The sequence below is a fragment of the Rhopilema esculentum genome, chromosome 7 (assembly GCF_057945365.1).
Source record: "Rhopilema esculentum isolate cy_ngs chromosome 7, ASM5794536v1, whole genome shotgun sequence".
Lineage (NCBI taxonomy): Eukaryota > Metazoa > Cnidaria > Scyphozoa > Rhizostomeae > Rhizostomatidae > Rhopilema > Rhopilema esculentum.
The window spans coordinates 619,365-632,355 of record NC_142821.1 but is presented as its reverse complement, the minus strand read 5'-3'; positions in this window follow the sequence as shown (position 1 = coordinate 632,355).

Below are 12,991 nucleotides of genomic sequence, written 5' to 3'. Positions count from 1 at the left end.
TCTTTTTGTCAAGAGAGTAATCTCCAGTTTAGTACTAAGTTTCATCAATTCTAGATAGAAAGCACAAAAATACAGGGTAACGATATGGAAAGAACAGAACAAACGTTCTCACAAGCGACATGTAGTTCATTATCTAAAACGCACTTTTTGAAAATGCATCCCTTAGACATGCATATTGTAAAAACATACCTGCTTCGCAGATTAAGAATTCATTCCATAAAAACACATTTGCTTTTACCAGGATATTTTGCTTGCAACTTACTGTTTTTTTAGTTGGTTGATGAAGGTACATCCCCCACATTAACCCACAAGTAAATTACGCCTGGTCCCATAGTTTCAATATCGATTATGCCCTTTGATAATGCCAACACACTTGTTCTCGCAAAGCTTTCTCTGTTAAAGTTTCAATAAAACGTCCAGACTAGGGCCAGGGTAGGTTTCGAAATGTTGGGGGAGAGGTTTTGATTTTAACCAATATAGAACATAGAGGTTCTCAAACCTACCTATTGAAAATTTATGCATCTTTAAACATTTATGGAAGGGGCTCGGGCCCCTTAGCTCTTTCGTCCAGATACTGTATGTAGATCTAGCTGGGCAATGAAGATTTTAAGAAAAATTGTCTGTAAAAAGTGTGGCCATAAAGTGGTACGCCAGCACAGACTATACACTTCCCCGTGGACAATTGACAGGGATACAATGACACAAGCCTTTTTGTTGCCTTTTTCTTAACGCTTGCCACAAACAATCTTAGAGAGGCAACTTCTCACTCATTCTAAACCGGATTTAAAATGATTTCCTGAAATAATGTTGAGTCAATCTTCTTGAACTTTCTGAACAGGCCCGTCGGAACCGGGGGTCTGGGGGCTGGAGCCCCTCCAATAATTGTCAAACTGTTGTATGTTTCCTTTATAACTGTGTACTGAATGAGAAGGAATACAATGGGCAGCCCCCAATATGAATTTCGTTCCGACGGCACTGCTGAAACATGAAGGTTTGGAATGGTGCTTGCAACGAGAGATGCCTCGCTGCAGAACCTTTTTGGCAACAATGGCAACTATCTTTTACATTGCACATTCTTGCCCGAAGCTTTCCTTTAACCACAAAAGAAATGACTAGGTAGAAATTGACTGAAAACCACAGAAATGTGAATCGCGGCGCAATGAGATGGAGGAATTTGATTCAGTTATTTAAACATCTATGGTATTTGAGGTGGACGTTTTTGTACCGAAAAAGGTACTTATGTAACAAACATAACCACCAAATCTGCTTCGGGACTGCCCCTCGTGTAACGGCCTTTCTAGAAACTCTTTGGAACACGTGCCACATGGATTACAAAACAGATGCCACTCGTTTCGCAGTGCCCAGTAATTTTTTTACATAGTGACTTAAGTCTCCATCGAGAGACAGGAATTAAGAGCACGAATTTTGTCTATGAATATAAGTAAGCTGATAGCAGGGGCGTAACGTGGGGAGGGAGGGGGTGGAGGTGTGGTGAAAACGTCTGAAAAACCCCAACATTCAGAGAACTCGTCTGTAGATTTCCGTTTTTAACAAAATAATTTTATGCCAATTGTAGCGAAAGAATTTCTGTCGGTAAAATATGGTTTTGCATCTTCCCCTCCTCCCCCAGCGAGAAAGGTCACACTACGTCACTGGCAGCTAGACACCCACCTAGGTGTTACTGTTGGTTATTTTCATCAGACAAGACACAGGTCTATCATTATCAAATTATATGTTCTGTGATTTGACATTCAATAACAAGGACAACTCAAAAAGCTGAAAGGCACCTCATCCTACCTAATTATCATGCATCAATATAAGGTAGGAGATTGGATGCTACTGTCTTGAATTACTTTTGTTCATGAAAAACCTATTTAGACAATATGTCTATACAGATAGCTTAGAGTATAAAACAATTCATGCTAGTATAGCAAAGCCTACCCGCGTAAAAAGCTCCACTATAAAAAGTTCAATTTTACGTTTTTGCTTATAGAAATGAAACAAAGCACAATTTATTAGACAGTATTAGACAGGCTCGCAGAGAGTTTTATCTCTACAACTTCGTCGATAATCGAATCATTAATGTGAAACTCGGTATAAACCGTTAAAATGCAAAAGGATTTAAATCCACATCCATCTTGACAATGCCCCCAAATATTTTATCTGGAATGTGACTCACTAATCAAAATGAAGCAGACCCTATTTCCATTGAATTTGAAAAGAAAATTTCAAATCACTGAAAAGCATCGAAAACGAAAACAAATAGATTCAAATCTTTTTGCCTCAAATTTTGATAATTGTAACGAGTTTGAGAGGGGAAAAATGCCCCCTCCCGCTATTTCCAGCAACCTCAGGCCTCAGTGTAGGTGTGAAGATAGCTCGGTGGCTAGAAGCGCTTTCTGCAGATCCGAAGATCGATGGTTTGAGCACCCGACATGACCAAACTTTCACCCAGAGTGAGGAGAGTTGCCAGCTAGTACACTGCTCGATAAGCACAGCTTCCCTGTGTCCTAAAACTATCTTCGGATGCTCGGATGGTAAGTGAGGGGCATAGAATTTTCAGGTTTTAACAGCAGGAAGGTATTTTAGGACCAATTATCACTTGAAGGAAAATCATAAGATCTTCTAAGAAAAGAATTGTAATCCTTAATGTTAACATCTGTTAACAAGTAAAAGTGTTGTTTTGAAAAAACACTGCCGTTTTCACGTTAAAAGTATCTTGTGGACGAGTAGATCTTGGAAAAATGGTAGATTAGACAACTACAAAATCAATCCTATGTTCTCAATCTGCATACTTTTTCTGGAAATGTACAGCTACTTGTTTCCATCATTGACTATGGAGTCAACAGAGATATTATCGTCTATAGCTCCAAAGGAGCAATCACCAAATACTGCATTGTCAAATGTATGAATGTGGCATAAATTATGTTAAACATTGTTGGTTTCATTCCTTTCATCGTATTCGAAAGCATTGCTGCATTTTCAGTAGTTGAAATGGGAGTGCCGCAGGGCTCATACCTGTAGCCATTCTTATTTTCGGGTGCAAACAAACATTAGCCATCAGTTTTTCTGCATTGAAAACCCCAGTCTGCAATGCTATTCATTGGATTGACAGACTGATAGATTGGAGGAACTCGAATGATCTTTTAAATGCTGGTCGACTGGATGTTTGACTTTTTACATCCTAGCGTTATTGACGATTAGGCCCTGATAACTGAATTATTTATCTGGAGTCATTGTAAGTAGATAAAGGCTCGGATCTGGAGTAGATATCAACAATAATGGTCTTCTAAACGAAAAAAAATATTTTGGTTCTTAGATTCATAAAAGTTTAGGCCGGGATAGCTGAAATCCTGACAATCTCAAGTTGATTTGCTTCTCCTGAGCCCTCGACAATACGCATGTATTAGCCTGCGTCAAAGACCATCACGGCTTCAATGGTAATAGAAGTATAACATCTATGTTTATTGCTTCTTTGCATTATTGACACAGGACCATTTAATGGGGTGGAGGTGGGAGGGGGGCGGGGTGGTGGGCTTAAGTTCTCACTCTCGACTAATTATCAAGCTTTGTTGTAACTCCTTTATATAACGTAATTAATGGGAAGCAACGATTTTTTTCCCTTTGTTTGAGATAGTGCGACAACACTAATGCTCCAATGCAGTGTGCAAAGATAGTAATTTTAATGAATAACAGAGCAGAGTCCAGAAAAGTGTTCATCCTTTCTCCTGCCAGAGAGCTCATACTATTAAACCTTTCTCGTTTTAATCATAGAGATAAGGAACGGGCGTTTCTTATCTCTATGGTTTTAATGGGTTCAAAATGGGCGTGGTCAATAAATGGGCTCCTCATCTAGACTTCATTCTTTCTCCTTGAAGCTTTGTGTTTCCAAAACATTTTAAAATTTTTAGATTATTTTCAATTATAGATAGTTTTTTAAACAGATGTAAAGTTACATGCTTATGCCAATTAATAACAAAAAGCGAATATGCAAATTATATTGTAAATTGTAAATTACCAGTTTATGCCTAAATTTTGCGAAGCAGTTCTACAAACAAATATGTAAAAAAACAGGCTTATAAATTTTGTTTCAATTTTTTAAATTTTTTTCTGACTGTAATTTGAATGCCAAAAGGTAAATAGACCTTTTAAACCTCCTCCAGATTCCAAATATTTGGTCACCTTCCTCAATTTTCTTTAAACAATCTTTTAGTGGTACAAAACTTGTAAATGGCTTTGAAAAAAGCAAACATTTAGTAAACTAAAGCTTTTCGTCTGACACTCTTCAGAGTTTAAAACGTCAGAACATAGATCGAAAACTCTACGCTAAGAAATATATATACCCAGTTGTGGATCGAAATAGGCCAATCAATTTTTTTGTTTCTACAACCTTCCTCCGGTTAGTGGCCGTGGGGCCGGGCTGTTTTCGTGACTCTGTAGTAGAGTTCTAAGATATCTACAAGTCAACAGTAAACATGCATAGGTTTGGCAAAAAATCAATCCAGATAGGAAACGAAAGCTATTCTTTGCAGGAATCGCTGAGCATGCTTTACTGCTATGAGAGAGAAATTACCTGTTCTTCATCCAGTATGTTTCTCATTGAATAATGAAAACTGCACGGACTATTCTGCGAAAAATGCAAGGAATGAATGCCATTACACTGTACTTTGTATGTAGATGGACTATAAGTTGTTTTTGTTGTTGTAATCTTATTTTAAATCGAATACATAAATTTTAAGCTACACAACCGTAACTTGTCTAATCCGATTATTTACAAAATATACAATTTAAATCAACAAGTTTTAATAGTTTTTAAATACAAATTTACAATAAAATCATTAAGTTTTGCATATGTTGCATGTGCAGGTTGCCCCGTCCCAGTTTTTAATTAATCTTTTGAATTGGATCAGATTTTCTGCAGATTTTATTTCCTGTGGTAAGCCAATCCAAATTTGTGGTCCGAGGGACCTGAGGCTGTTTGTACCGAAAATTGTTTGGTTGGGCCGGCCTGTAGTGCTGCAAGTCTTGTGGACGACGTGAGGATCGATCAGAGGTTCTTTGTTCGAAAATATTTTGCATGAATTTAGGACTTAACCTTTTTACAGTTTTTAGAATTTCATTACAGAGATTCCTTTGCCGATTTACATGCATTGTGCATTTTTATGATTTGCAAAGCAGATCTCTATAAGATGACTCATGGTCAACGTAAAGGAATCGGAGGGCTTGTTCCTGTATTCTTCGATCTTCTCCATAGATCTAGCCGAGGAGAAAAACCATACTAAAGGGCAGTAGTTAAAGTTAGAGAAAACAAAGCTTTGGACCATAACCTTTTTCTCATCAAAGCCAATGAAAGATTTAAGTCTTTTGAGCACATTTGGCTGGGTTGCTCCCTTTTTACAAAGTTCGGATATATGAATGTCAAAATTAGGTTTGTGGTCTATAGTTACGCCAAGCAACTTTGCTGAAGCTTCAAAATTTATAGTTTTCCCTTGAATAGAAATGCTATGTCCAATGGTACTTTTTTATCCTTTCTGATTAGAAAAGCATGAAATTTTTCTGGGTTAGCAATCATTTCATTCTGATTGAGCCAGGCAAGGGCGATGCTTGCTTCTTTTCCCAAGACGTTAATTAATTGAGGCAGGGCTTTTGAAAAATATGTTAAAGTGTTGTCATATGCGTAATTCACAAGAGAAGCCTTTTTAATGAAATGAAACAGGTCATTAATGTAGAAATTGAAAAGAATAGGTCCAAGGAATGATCCTTGCGGTACCCCTGATAAAAACAGATTGAAAATCACTGTAAGTATCATTTATTCGAGCTGCTTGTAAGCGCCTTTTTAAATAGGAGTAAATAAGGACTAGAGAACTTTCATCAAAACCATGAGCATGAAGTTTTGCAATAAAAAGGTCATGCGGAATACAGTCGAAGGCCTTTGATAAATCCATCAGTACTGCTCCGACAATGTAATCATTGTCTAATTTGAGTTTCCAGTCTTCAATCGTTTTAATTAAGATATGCTGTGTACTGTATGCCTTCATGTAGGCAGCAACGAAAGCGGACAGTCTCTTATCGAAATGAGGACTAATTTGATCTTTTATTATTTTTTCGTTTATCTTGAAAAAAGTGTTAAGCACGCTAACTGGACGGAAATTTTTTCAACTGTTCGAACAGGTTCGCCTTTGTCAAGAGGTGTGCCTGCAGCCCGCTTTCTACGGTCTGGAAATCTACTATTTTTTATACTGGTATTTATAGCTTTTGTTAGCGGAATGGATAGCTCCTTCGCATCTAGACGGACAAGTTTAGGGGGTATTTTGTCTTCACCGGTCGATTTCTTATCATTTATTGAAAGCAGGTGTTTGAAAACATCGTCTGGTTCAGCTTCATGAAGAGAAAATGTAAGAAATGAATTTTCTCGATTTTCTCGAGTTGCCAAAAAGTTGAAAAGGATCAGAGAAGTCAAGTTGATTCTTCTAGCCTTGGACTCTTTTCCAATCCGTGCTTATTTAACATTATGTTAGCAGGAATGTAACAATTGTTGTATATTTTTGTTTTTATTACAAATAGAGTGTCTAACAACCAAATTTCTAAGAAAGCATATTTCAATAGCCTTTAGTCGATTCCTCATCGTAGAAGATATCGTCTTCACATACGGTTCCAAATGTTGGACAATATTTTCTAAAATGAGAAAGCGAAAGGAAGCTACTGAAATGTGGTCTATTAGAGGAATGTCTAAAATACCTTTCGAAACGACATGTCGGTAATGATGAAGTACTCCAGATAGCAAAGTCAAAAAGAAATATAATGGCAGCATTTAGAGAAAGGCAAACACAATTTATAGGGCATGTTAAACAGAAAGAGTGCTTGGAAAACATTATTATGAAAGAAAAGATTAAATGCAAGAAATCGATTGGAAGACAGAGGCAAATGATGATACCATCCATGGCAGAAGGGTTTTGCAATGAAAACAAATGAAATGTTGCATGATGCAAGAGATCGCATCAAATTGAAGGCCATCACTACCTACCCTTATGATGGGCATGGCACCAAGAGAAAGAGAGAGAAAAGATGTGTATTTTACCCCTTGTAGAAAAGCATGACGTTAAAGTAGCGCCCTGATGAACTTTTTAATTTTTATACCAAGTGAAAACCTGATTATTTCCATTGCAAGAAAAGATGATTATTTTCATTGCATTGCCATCCTTCAATTTTTCTTAGCTTCCCAGCCTTGTTGCAAATGTTTCGAGTTGCCTGTTCGGAATTCGTGGTATTATTGCAATTGCGACTAAAGCCTTGATTCTATTTTTTATGTTCGATGAAAATGTACCCAATGTGATATTGTTCATAATATCAATGATTTATGGAATCAAATGAACCAAAGATAATTGCTATAGTGTAGCTTGAATAGGAGAAGAGGACTGCAATAACGGACAGTTGCTCGCTTCTCAGAGACTTCTAATTCCATTAGCAACTTGTAGAATGGGCCAAGTATTAACTTGCAGACTTGATAGTAGTATAAGAAACTCTTCTCATTTTATTGATAAATCGATATGTCATTGTAAAGATGGAAGACCCATTTTTTGCTTTAAGACCCAGTTTTAAAGGGATTCATTCATACTTTCATATATTAAGGATGAAACACATTTTGGTAAATATTATTCTACTTGGTTTTGAATATCTTGATTAGAAAGAAAATTTCTGCATATACATATTAAACAGATGGCTAAGGCACAGTGGCATGCTGGCTGGGGGGCAATCGCCCCCCTGCCAATCAAATATCAGGGGTGGAAAAATGAACTTTCACTTTATAGGGGCAAGGGGCCAAAGGCACCCTTGCCAAATAGCTAGCAAGCGAGGCTTTCAACATACCACTTCTTTTTTCTTACTAACTCTGATGCACTGAACAACGATCGTCAAACACCATCTCAAGATCGCACGCTAAATCGAAATGATTTTTGCACAAAGTAGCTACCATGAGCGTACCGAGGTAGGGTGTGGGAGTGTAATTGAGGAACCAGCCGATAATGTTGGACTTGGCGGTAAATGTCCCGATTAGGCTCCATTTCGTGAAATTATTGGGAGGATGCAAGGCGTTTTGATTTACAGAAACGCTAGGAAGAAAAAGCTGAGAGTTTATTACCCAATCTGTACAAAATTATGTTGCATAAGCTGAAAAATTTAACAATGACACAAGTAAATCGATCAAAACCACCAAAAAGCTTTTAGCCTGTGGATATTGATTTAAAAGAAAGCTTGCGTTTTTACAAATTGCTTCAGAAAGTGCGTTTTCCAACAAAATAGAAGCATCCAAATTCTAAAGCTTTCTATTCCTTCGGCGGCAACCATGGTGCCGCCTTAGACAGTATGGTTATATCTTGGGCTTGTTTCGATATGTAAATTTAAAGCAGTAGTGCAAAAAAATGTAGGGCCAAAAAATTTAGAAGAGGCATCAAATAAATGAACGTTTCAGTTGTTTTCGTGTGCATGGCTCCTCAAAATTAACTTCTTTACTTCTCCATATTTTTCTAGAATCAAATCATTTTCCCATGTCTACCTGTTACTCTAATCATCTTGTTAAAGTAGCAAAATCTTAAAAATAAGGAACTTAAAGTAGTAAAATTTTGCAAATTAGTATTGAGATTTCAGTTATCAAGAAGGCTATTGAGGTCTCACATGAATGCAAAAGTCTGATATTATCATGTTAATTTTTTTTAAACGGCACACTTTATTGCGGAGGATGGTGTCACCCGCTAAAGAATTTCAGGTAATTTTTATAAATCAGGAAAATTCGTAGTAAATCCAAACAAGGCCTGTCTCGAACGGCAAACTTTCTATGGATATAGCAAAGGTGAAATCAGCAAGTTGTTTCCCATTACCTAAAAATTCTACTGATGTTCGAAGTTTTCTAGGACTTACATCCTATTACAGACGGTTCATTCCAGAGTTTGCCAGCCGTTCAAAGCCACTAGCTGACCTCACGAATACAGATGCATGCGAATATGGCATTGGAGCAGTTCTCGCCCAAGACACGCCTAATGGTGAAGTGGTAATTGCATACGCCAGTAGACTTCTGAAGTCCTCTGAAAGAAAATATGAAGTTTTGCAGAAGGAAGCATTGGGTATCGTATGGTCGCTAAAACATTTTCACCCTTACCTTTATGACCGACATTTTTGGTTATTACCAATCACAGGCCCCTGAAATGGTTAAAGACAATGACTGCTCCGAATAACCTATTTGCACGATGGATTAGCGAGATTCAAAGTTGCGATTTCGAAGTGAAACACAGGCCAGGCAGACTTCACTCAAATGGGGATACATTGTCGAGGTACCCTTTAGCGGGAGAAGACAGCCGGGAAGTCAAAGCAGTGGAAAGCCCTGTGTCCCCCTGCCCCCTGACGGAAGAAGATGAGGTAATGCTGGTAACAGACTTCAAAACGCTACAAGAAAATGATACGTACGCTGGGGCACTGATGAAACTCTTGAAACAAGGGAAAGCACCGGAGGATAAGAAACTTGCTGCTAAACTGGAAAGGGATAAAGAATCGTTGTTTCTGGGAGACGATGGATGTGTTTATCGAAGATTCAAGTCAAAACAAGGGAGAACACAGGAACAATTTGTGGTACCAAAATCAATGGTTGGTAAGTTGCTCGTGAACTCCCATGGTATACCTATTTCAGCACATCCAGGGTTTTACAGGACATATAATATATCCAGCATATCCAGCAATCCTATTTTTGGCCTACCATGAAGACTAACATCGAGGAATGCACCAGATTCGGAGCGTCGTATAAACCAGCTCATAAAACGCCCATGAAATCGATTGTTACAGAAAGGCCAGTGAAAATAGTCGCAATGGATTTTGTAGGACCACTGCCAATATCAGAACAAGGAAACACAAATGCCCTCGTCATGGTGGATCATTTCACACGTTGGCCAATTGCTTACGCTGTAGAAGACACGGAAGCAGAGACGGTTGCACGAAAAGTCAGCCATTTATACATACCTATGGATGTCCTGAAGAGCTACTTTCAGACAGAGGAAGGCAATTCACGTCAGAATTATTGAAGGCATTATGCAAGCAGTTAGGAGTTAAGAAGATCTACACCTGTGCATTTCGACCCTCCACAAACGGCCTAAATAAGCGCTTGAACGGGACACTTTTCAATGCAATAAGAATCTATGCCTCTGACAAGCTATCCACTTGGGATCAGTACCTTGATGCTGTGACCTTCGCCTATAGGACAACACCGCACTCTGTCATCAACCATACCCTTGCGTTCATGATGTTTGGAAGAGAGTTGAATTCGCCTGCCGACATGAAGCCCCCGACACGTCTTTACACAGACGATTTCCTAAAGACATTAGAGAGCTTACGATTTTCCAAGACGACGACTCACAGGGGCATGTTAGGATGGTATGTAAACTAGCGCGGTCACATCGTCCCAGTAGTGTCCCGATTTGATTTTGTTGTTTTTACGAAATCTCACTACGACGACTCAAAGTTAACATGGCTAACGTTCAGCGAGTTAATGAAATTCTCTATGCCCACCATGATGCTGGTCTCATCGATGACGAAGAGTTACTTCTCCTTGCAGACAGAAATGCCCGAAGGAATCCGTACTTTTCGTATTGGCATTACGAAAGGTTTAATTTGGAGCAGATAGATGGATGATAACGAGTGCAAGGCAGAGTTTCGATTTTGGAAGGAAGATGTTTACACCCTGATAGATGCACTTCATCTGCCACCAGAGATCAGAGTCTACAATGGCGTTGTTTATGACTCCACTGAAGCACTTTGCATCCTCCTTCGTCGCCTTTCATATCCTTGTAGATATGGCGATTTAATTCCAAGGTTTGGACGACCAGTTCCCCAGTTGAGCATGATTTCCAACATGCTTGTAGGAATGATACACACACGCTTTGGTTACCTTCTTCAGACCTTAGACCAACCTTGGCTTTCTAGGGCAAATTTAAAGGCTTTTGCAGATGCAATTCACCAGAATGGTGGTGCTTTAGATAACTGCTGGGGATTTATTGACGGCACAGTTAGGCCATATGCAGGCCGAAACGCAATCAAAGGGTTGTTTACAACGGTCACAAAAGGGTGCATGCAATCAAATCCCAATCCCAATTTGATTGCCAACCTGTATGGTTCTGTAGAGGAAAGGCGTCATGACAGTGCTTTGCTTGCAATGTCTGGGCTTTTACCTCAACTGGCAGAGTATTCTTTCTCCCCAGACGGTCAAGCACTATGTTTGTATGGTGATAATGCATACCCCCACAGGGTTCATTTATAACGCCCATTTCCCAGAAGACCTAAGCTGGCACCAGAAGAGCACATATTCAATCAGTCCATGACCCGAGTTAGGGTGTCAGTTGAATGGATTTTTGGGGATCAGAAAATTGGGTTGAGTCCTGTGGGTCAGTTCTACATTGCTCTCCTTCGTAATGCCAATACGTGTTTGTATGGATCAAGTACCACAAAGTTTTTTAATCTCCAGCCTCCTGCACTTGGAGAAATACCACAGTCAGTATTTGTCAGGTTAGGGCATTTATGTTTGCAAATGATTTTCAAAAATTTTGATGTTTTTCGTTAAAAAGAATTAGCTAAAAAATCATGTACAGGCTTCTAATAGTGACATGGAAAAATTCACAATACAAGCTATTTATCATATATTTTCTCAATTTGAAGCTACCCCCAATAGAAAGCTACATTTTGAAAAGGGAAACAATTAACAACAGCCCCTTGAATAGAGAAATGGGATCTTCAATTGGAAACCGCAGTTGTTTGACCCTCAACATTCAAAATATTTTTTGACATTTAGTGTTTTTAGAGAAATACATCAAGACATTGTGAGACATCAAGGTTGTAAGGAAATAGAGACACATCAATGGCATTTCATGGACAAATTTTAACCAATGTTGAGCCATCATTAAAATGTTCAAATTAGTAACATTGGAATATTCAAAGTAAGGGCAGATTTGTTCTTAAAAAGTATCATCAAGAAAACTCCAGAGTTTGATCGTTTGGATCCATTCCTACTAAGAAAGAGAAAATAGCAACGCAATTATAAATTCTATTAAACACACCTCATGCCTCTCTCTATTCATATCTTAACATGTTTTCCGCCGTAGTAGAAGTAGTAGACAGATTATAATTAGACCTCTCTATTATTCGTACAAGGAACTATCAATATATATATGTAGATATTTACATATTGCCTTAAACTGTTGCAGTTAGTTGGACTTAGAGTTAGTATTGTGAGCACGTACACTTCGCTCTTGTGAAAGGCTCAGTGGCTGGTACAGGTCGTTCAATGATATACGTATGAAAAAACTATATCTGTGTTTATTCTTGGTGTCATTCTGAAGTGTTGCCAAACAGTTAGCTCGGAACCTGTCGTGATACTTCAAAGATTTGCAGTCCTGTAGAGTGCAGTGCTTTCGGAACAAAATTCATACTGGGAGGGCTGCCCATTAAATTCGGTATTCCTTCTCCTTCAGTACACTGTTATAAAGGAAACATACTATACTACAGTTTGAAAATTATTGGGGGGGCTCCAGCCCCCAGATCCCCGGTTTCGACAGGCCTGGTAGAGTGTATGGAGGCAACTTAATTGAGTGGGTAGGGATGTTACGGCGTGGCTCTTAGAACGAAGGGCTGGAAGAAGTGGGAAGGGTAATTAGAGTGAGCGGGGTTGGGTGTAGCTATGGGAAAGATTGAAATATAAACGAAGAAATATAATAGAAACGAAGAAATGAGACACTCAATAGACAAAAATTCCAAAACACTTTTCCTTTACAATTCCTGGCTTTCTTTTTCCAGCCATTAAGTATTCAATCTTTACTCCAGCTCAGCCTGATTCCCACTTGGTCGTTTGGGTCGTTTGAGTCGTCAGAGTCGTTCCTGAAAGACACAAGCGACCCAAAGAACACATTGGTTTCCACTTGGTCGTCTGAGTCTTTTGAGGCGTTTGTTGTTGATGCTGTTC